This window comes from Bison bison, unplaced genomic scaffold, assembly GCF_000754665.1.
Source record: "Bison bison bison isolate TAMUID 2011002044 unplaced genomic scaffold, Bison_UMD1.0 scf7180017864516, whole genome shotgun sequence".
Lineage (NCBI taxonomy): Eukaryota > Metazoa > Chordata > Mammalia > Artiodactyla > Bovidae > Bison > Bison bison.
The window spans coordinates 10001350-10009502 of record NW_011495069.1 but is presented as its reverse complement, the minus strand read 5'-3'; the positions used below and the strand labels follow the sequence as shown (position 1 = coordinate 10009502).

Here is an 8153-nt window from a genome sequence, read left to right as displayed (position 1 = left end):
GCTGTTGTCCCCTTCTCCTCCTGCCCCTAATCCCTCCCAGCATCAGGGTCTTTTCCAATGAGTCAACTCTTCGCATGAGGTGGCCAAAGTATTGGAGTTTCAGCTTCACTATCAGTCCTTCCAATGAATACCCAGGACTGATCTCCTTCAGAATGGACTGGTTGGATCTCCTTGCAGTCCAAGGGACTCTCAAGAGTCTTCTTCAACACCACAGTTCAAAAGCATCAATTCTTCGGCACTCAGCTTTCTTCACAGTCCAACTCTCATATCCATACGTGACCTCTGGGAAAACAATAGCCTTGACTAGACGGACCTTTGTTGGCAAAGTAATGTCTCTGCTTTTTAATATGCTATCTAGGTTGGTCATAACTTTCCTTCCAAGGAGTAAGCATCTTTTAATTTCATGGCTGCAATCACCATCTGCAGTGATTTTGGAGCCCAAGAAATAAAGTCAGCCACTGTTTCCACTGTTTCCCCATCTATTTCCCATGAAGTGGTGGAACCAGATGCCATGATCTTAGGCTTTCAGTGATCATCCCGGCTCAAATGATCCGTTAAAGTAGCCAGTTGCCATCCCAGTCTTAAGTCTGAAATTTAAAAGTTACTTGAATACAATGAACAATCTGAAGCCTGGCTGTCTCTCAAGACTGTGAGAAGAACCCTTCCCAGGATTGATGTGCATTAACAGAGCTAACTCATTTCTCATGCATAGCCCCACGGTCTCTACAGTTCAGTTCAGTCGCTCAGTTGTGTCCTAATCTTTGCGACCCCATGGACCACAGCACGCCAGGCTTCCCTGTCCATCACCAACTTCGGGAGCTTGCTCAAACTTATGTCCATCGAGTCGGTGATGCCATCCAACCATCTCATCCTCTGTCCTCCCCTTCTCCTCCTGCCTTCAATCTTTCTAAGACATTGGACAGGAAAACAAGTTGGACATGCTCATGAAATTTCTTGCTTTCACCTCTATCATGTCTGATCCTTAAATTCATTTTTATGATGGAGTATAGTAAGTATTTCTGTTTCTACAGCTTCAGGGGAGAAAAGACAGGTCCTCCCCATCTTTCTGAGGCTTATTTTTACAGAAGTTGAGATTTTCATTCTTAGGGCCAGGCACTGGAATTTTGTTAGTTAATGCAGTGAGAAAGAGAAGGGTTGAGGAGGCCAAGTTCTAGAGGGAGAGAAGAAAAAAAAATTGTCTAATAACCATTATTTAACCGTACTGGAATCTAGAGTATTTGGTTGTTTTCTACAGTATTTTAGTTTGAGGTCAGAAATATCTTCTTAGAAAATGGAGTTCTTATTTCTTGCTCTCCTCAGTGTGCGTGCATGTGTGTGTGCGCGTGCGTGTGCGTGCGTGCGTGTGTGTGTGGGTGTGTGTGAGACGGGGCAGGGTGATTTTCAAGAAGAAAAGAGGAAGAAGATGCCTTCAATCCACTATCTTGAAAAGACAACCTTGGAGTACTTCCTCCCACCACAGGACTTTGCATATGCCATTCCCTCTGCCTGGAATACACTCCACCCTCATGCCTGGGTAACTGTGTCAGGAAAACCCCTATCTTCCCAGGGAATTTCCTCCATGCCAAGTAATTCTCTGTGATACCAACTAGAATTATGCCCTAGAATTCAACTGCATTCTGACACAATCACCCCAGAGATATAATCAGATTCTACAGGTTAAGGGCTCAGTCCCATAAGACTGCCCCTCTCCACACACTTCAGAGGCTAGTCTGACCAGCCGTCTATACATCAACAGTTCCAATGACCCCCTCCTAGGGTTCGATCAATTTGTTAGAGTGGCTCACAGAACTCAGGGAAGCACTTACTTACCTTTAGCAGTTTATTAAAGGTTATGACAAAGGATACAGATGAACAACCGGATGAAGAGACACATAGTGTGAGGTCTGGAAAGGTCTCGAGCATGGGAACCTCTGCCCTGTGGCACTGGGGTGTGCCTCCCTCCCACAACATGGATGTGTTGGCTCGTCTAGAGCTCCCCAAAACCCATACTCTGGGGATCTTTATGTGGACATAATTAATTACTAACCTCCATCTCAAGCCCTCTCCCCTGGAGAAGTTGGCATGGGGTGTGTGTGTGTGTGTGTGTGTGAAAATTCCAAGCTTATAGTCATGGTTGGTCTTCCTGGTGACCAGCCCCCAGCCAGGATCCCAGCCCCACCCCCCCACAAGTGACTACAATAAAATGAAAGATGCTTCTAGTGCTCAGTCAGGAAATTACAAGCTTATAGGAACTCTGTGCCAGGAGCCAGGGGTGGATATCAATATCGATATATAATTATTATCTCACAATGACCTTTTTTATTCTGAGTTTCAACTTAAGCATCACATCCTCAAAAGACCTTCCTGATCCCACAGATGGAGCGTCCTCACTAGCTACACCCCTGCGCAGTTCCACGAACCCCTTCTCCACAGCCCCCTTTACAGTCATACTCTAATATTTGCTTGTGATTTCTCAGCATCTCTTCCTTAGTTGGCTATATGCTCCCTGAGAGCTGGCTGTGTCTCTCTTTCTCCTATTTTCACAGAACCTGGTGTTTGTTGAACAGATGATGGGAAAATGCTAGAAGGTGGGATCTACCCTCACTCCCTGACCTCCTTGGGGTAGAGAGAAGGGTCCCAGGGAGTTGGCAGCCCTGAGTCCCTGGCTTGTCACAACCTTTCTTGTGACCTTTGCTTTGTTTATTTTGGGCCCTGCTGGGTCTTTGTTGCTGCTCTGGGCTTTCTCTAGTGCCAGTGAGCCGGCTGTGGTATGCGGGCCTCATTGTGGTGTGTGGGCTTCTCATTGCGGTGGCTTCTCTTGGCGAGCACAGGCTCTGGGGTACATGGGCTTCAGCAGGCGTGGACAGATGGGCTTAGTTGCTCTGCAGCATGTGGAATCTTCACGGATCAGGGATCAAACCCGTGTCTCCTGCATTAGCAGATGGATCCTTAGCCACTGGACCACCAGGAAAGTCCTTCCTTGTGATCTTGAGCTAAACAATTGTCTGTGTCTAAAGCATGTGCCCTCAAAGCCTACATTCAGCGTGGTAGGTTCAGGAGAACTGCAGTACCAACCTTGGCTCCAGGCAACACTCTGACAGCAATTCCTGCCACCTCTCAGCCTCAGTTTTCCCAGATGCAATGACAAGGTGTTGAAGGAGGCCACAGGTCCCCCTGCTTCCTCCTATTAGGACTTTCTGGTTTGCTTCAGCCCCGGGGCCCTCTCCCACAGCCCCTAGTCAGCACATCTGCCCTGATGTCCTCTGTCCCCTCTGCTGGGTCTGGCTCAGCCATCCTCGGCCAGGACGTGGCACACACTTGAATTTTCACACGCAAGAAGGTGATGGGAAGGCCTGGGAAGAACTTGGCTTCCCATGCACCAGGCGCTGTGCAAAAGGCTCTTGGTGCATGGCTTCGCTCAGCTCACCATACCCGAGATGGGGTTATCTGGTGCTTTCTGTTTTGCAGGGGAAAGGTGAAGAGTGTGCCCAAGGTCTGCTGCTAGGAAGGGACGGAACCAGGGTCCCAGAATCCAGCAGCCCTTCCGCTGCTTGCTGTTTCAGGCAGGACACCCCGAGCAAGTTCCCTTTCCTAGGGGCCATCTGGAGCTCTCCCACAGAAGCTCTCGATCTATCTCATTACCCTTACTTCCCCTAAGGGACTGGGAACTTCGATGAAACGCAACTTCAGTTGCTGGTGTCTCCTCCCAACACTCTGCCAGGTCACAAGGTTCACGGCCGAGACTCTCCGGGCGGCACTGAAGGGGTGGCAGTTTCTGGATTCAGCTGCCGCTTGTTGCTGGGATGGAGGGTAACACCGCCTGCTGACCCGATCTAGTGGGGCAGGACCCAAGGATCTCGGGAGGGGAGAAGGTGGAAGCGCTTCATGATACATTTCAGTTCAATGCCATCCCTATTGGCTGGCCCACTGTGGGTTTACTGGGAAACTGTGGTCAACACCACAGACCCAGACTCTGCCTTCCAGAAACCCTGGTAGAAAAAACCCAGTGAGGTTTATTCAAGCTGACCTTCCTCCAGCAACCTGGGGACCAAGGAAGGTCATTCAGAGGAAGTGATGTGAGCCAAGGGTGAGTGGGAAATGAAGTGGGAGGGCACGAAGGAGGATGCACACTGAGAACTGACAATAAAAAAAAAAAAAGTGTCAAGTGGCAGCCTGGGAGGCCCAGGAGAGTTTGGCTTCTGATCCAAAAGCTTTGGGGACAAGTCCCTGCTTGAGGGACAACGGAATGAGGAGTGATGTGCTGTGAACTGTATTTTAAGAAGATCACAGAAGAGGTGTGGGACATGGCTTGTTAGGCAGGGAGGGACACTCAGGGGGCTGCAGATGCTGGTGCTCCAAGGAGGCAGGAGGGAAGCCCTGCCCTGCTGGTTGGCAGGCGGCAGGGGGAGGCAGAAGGAAGCGGGACGGAGCCCAGGGAGCCTGGGTTAAGCCTTCCCATCTGAACAGGATTGCCTCCAGCTCTAGTCAGAGTCTCAGGGGCAGGGGGCTGGGGCCGTTGGGGGTGGGAAGGGAGTGTGCCAGCCTGTGCCAGACTTGCTTCCCAGCCCTGCTGTCTGGGAGCTGCTGATGATGCCATTGTGCCCAGACTGCCTCTGGTTGACCCCTGATGTGGCCCCACTTCTGAACTTTCCCAGAATAATGAGGGCTTGAGTCCCAGGGCGGTCCAGGCTGCCATCTCTGCCCCCAGGTGGGGCTTTGGTTCCAGAGCGTGTGCGCTGTGTGCAACACAGAGCCTCTTCCACTTCCTTCTGAACAAGCCAGGGGCGGTGAATTATTAGGAGAGAGGATTCTTCTGTCCTAGCAAGTGATTCCAGGCATGGGGGCCAGGGGGCTCCAGGGAACAAAGTGAGACCTAGAGACGCCAGAGAGAGTGGAAAAGGGGTGGTGGGTCTCCTTCCACCTTTCCTGACACCCTTCCTGCCCTGAGCCCCTGGGGCTGCGGCTCCTCAGGCAGAAGTCTTCAGAAATCTCCGCCAAGGCTTCATTCCCACTGTGGCCGTCTTCTGAGCCTGAATCTCCAGTCCGACCTTGAGCTCCAGGTATATGTACAGCCCACCTGACGTCTCCCCTGATGATCCCCTGAAGGTCCTCACACTCAGCGCCTTCCCAAAACCCGTTCCTCCACGCCCTCCCTCCACAGTGAATGGCACCTCTGAACGGCGGGGTGCCCAGGCCAGGGGTCTTCCTTCTCCCAGGACTCCGCCCCCTCTCTGCAGCTGCCACCTCGACCCAGGTGCCTTCAGTCTTGCCGCTGGTCTTCAGTCTCTGCCACTGCCTCCAGCCTCACCTCTTCCTCAGCACCGTCCTGCCATCTGCCCTTTAAATGCTGCCTTCTGGACTTCTCTGGTGGTCGAGTAAGAATCCACTTGCCAATTCAGGGGACATGGTTTTGATCCCTGGTTCAGGAAGATTCCACCTGCTGTGGAGCAACTATCCCCATGGCCCTTGGGGTGAAGTCTGAGCTCCCAATGACCCAGCTCTTCTGGGCCCTGACAACTCTGCAACCACATCTCTTGCCCTCCCTTTCCAGAACTCCCCCTTCAGCCACTTCGAAGCGCTTGCTCTCCATCAATCCTGAAATACCCCTTGCTTCCCCAGGCCTTTTGCACCTGCTGGGAAAGCTCCTCCCCATGTTCATGCAGGATCACCTCTATTCCCCTATCAGATCCCAGCCTTCACACTCCATTTCTAGGGAAGCCTTCCTGATGACCAAGTTGGTTAGGAGTGCCTGTCCTAGCAATGGTTCTTTCATTCAGCAAATATTTACTGCTTGTTTAGATGAGCTAATCCCGGTCCCAGCCATTTTGAATACATCCAGAAACAATCCCAACCACCATCCATGCCTCTAGTACAGCTCACATTCAAATGGGGTTGGGGATGGGTGAGACAGACCATAAACAATACAAAGTGAATAAGCAATTGATCCAGTGTGGGTGAAGGCAATGGGTGCCATGAAGAAAATGGAGCGAGGGAAGCGGGAGGTAGAAGGCAGGTGGGGCGACTGCAGTCCTCACTGGAGATGGTAACCTTTGGGTGAAGACTTTGTCAACAATCTCCAGCCAAAGACTACCAGGAAGACAGGAAAATTATCACCTTGGGTTTCTGACTCGTAGTGAGGGACAGCACCCTCCATGAGGAGCATGGGGACCATGGGGCCACTCAGAGAGTGTTAGAAAGGCCTTACTCTAGGATTTGGACTTGGGTTAGATGGTTTAGAAGGGCTCCAAGAAGCAGGACTTTTCCTATGGATTGGATGCTGTCAAGAGCGGGGGCAATTCTATGACTGGAGATCTTATGAACCTTAATGAGAAGGAGGGACGACCAGCCCCAGGCTACTGTTAACATCAGCATGACACAAGTTTTCCTTATGAACTGTAGGGGGATAGCCGTAACAGATTACCACAAACTTGGTGGCTTAACAGAAATTTACTCTCACAGTTCCAGAGGCCAGAAGTTTGCTATCAAGATGGCAGGGTTGGTTCTTCTGGAGGCTCTGTTTCATGCCTCACTCCTTACTTCTGGTGGCTGAAGGCAGCCCTTGGTGTTCCAGGGCTTCCAGATGCATCATTCCAGTCTCTGCCTCTTCTGCACAAGTTTCCCCTCTGTGTCTCAATGTCTTTCCCTGTCTCTTACAAGGACATTTACCATTGGACCTAGGGCCCACTCTTATCTAAGATGATTGCATATCAAGATGCTTACTGTAATTACATCTGCAAAGACTCTTATTCCAAATAAGGTCACATTCTGAGTTCCAAGTGGACGTACCTTTTGGGGTCACGAGTCAACCCACTCAGGGATGGCTGGTCCTTTTAGTGGTTTGGATGCAATGTCCTGAAAATACCAATTAAGTCTAACCATTCTATTGTACCGTTTAGGACCTCTGTTGCCTTATTGATTTTCTGTCTAGATCTGTCCATTGATGTGAGGTGTTAAAGTCTCCTCCTATCACTGTTTTCCCATCAGTTTCAACCTTTATGTCTTAGTATTTTAGATATTTGGGTGCTTCCGTATTAGGTGCCTGTATGTTGAGTGTAAAATCCTTTTCTTGTATTGATCCTTTTACCATTATACACTGTCCTTCCTTATCTTTCCTTAACAGCCTTTGCTTTAAAGTCTGTTTTGTCTGACTTGAGTACTCAACTCCAGCTTTCATTTGTTTGCATGGAATATCCTTTTCCATCCCTTCACTTTCAGTCTCTGTGGGCCCTAAGGTGGGTCTCCTGTAGGTAGCATTATTCCTAGGCTCCTGTTTTTTCATCCTGTCTGCCACTCTGTCCTTTGATTGGAGCATTCAGTCCACTGACTTTAAGGTAATTATTCCTTTTTGTAGTTTGGATAACGTTCACGTTTTGTCTGTGTTCAGACATGATGGTCTTGACCCATCATGGTCACAGAGTGGTCTTGTCTGGACACTGATGTTCTGTGAAGCTGTTTATGTGCAGGAGAATACCAAGGCCCAGCTGTGGGAGCCAGGTCAGCCACTGGAGGCCAGGGCCTGCTGTCCTCTTGTTCAACTTGAAGGCAACGAGGGAGGGAGCCATCTGGGGGCAGAGTTCCAGCCACAAGGGCAGGATGGGAGTGTGCCTTGAAGGGCCAGCCAGTCCCTGGGGTGGCTGCGGCAGAGGGAGCACGGGGGAGAAACGTAGGGGGACAGAGAGGCAACGGGAGGGGGTGCAGAGCAGTGTGCTCAGTGGCTCTTAACACTGCAGGAAATAAGGGGCCTCGGGAATGCTCTGAGCAGAGCAGTGATGGAGTCCAGTCAACACCAGGACTGCAGTCATCAGCAGGCATGGTTTTGATGGAGCGTTAGGACAAAAGCCTGACTGAAGTGGATTTGAGTGCGAGTGGAAGAGAGTGAAGACACAAGACAAACCAATTCTTTCCAGAAGTTGTACTGAAAAGTGGAGCAGAGAAACAGGAAGTTGCTGGTGAGAAAGTGGAATCAAGAGGTTTTTTGCTTTGTTTCTCTTTGAAAGCAGTGATGGTGCATTTGAACGCTGCTGGGAAAAGTCTGGCGGAGAAACCGTCTTGACGGTGTCAGTTGGAGAGGGCATAACACGAGGGGAGGGAAGACGGGCTCTGAGTGCAGGCAGTGGCCTGGCTGTGGAGGAAGACCATGGTAACGAGGAGAG

The 8153-nt window shown here is 50.4% G+C and overlaps 1 pseudogene; it reads right to left on the bottom strand.

Moving 5' to 3' along the window:
- LOC104981259 overlaps positions 1-6172 on the bottom strand; it is a 26357-nt pseudogene extending 20185 nt beyond the window's left edge.
- Between the last annotated feature and the right edge of the window lie 1981 nt (positions 6173-8153).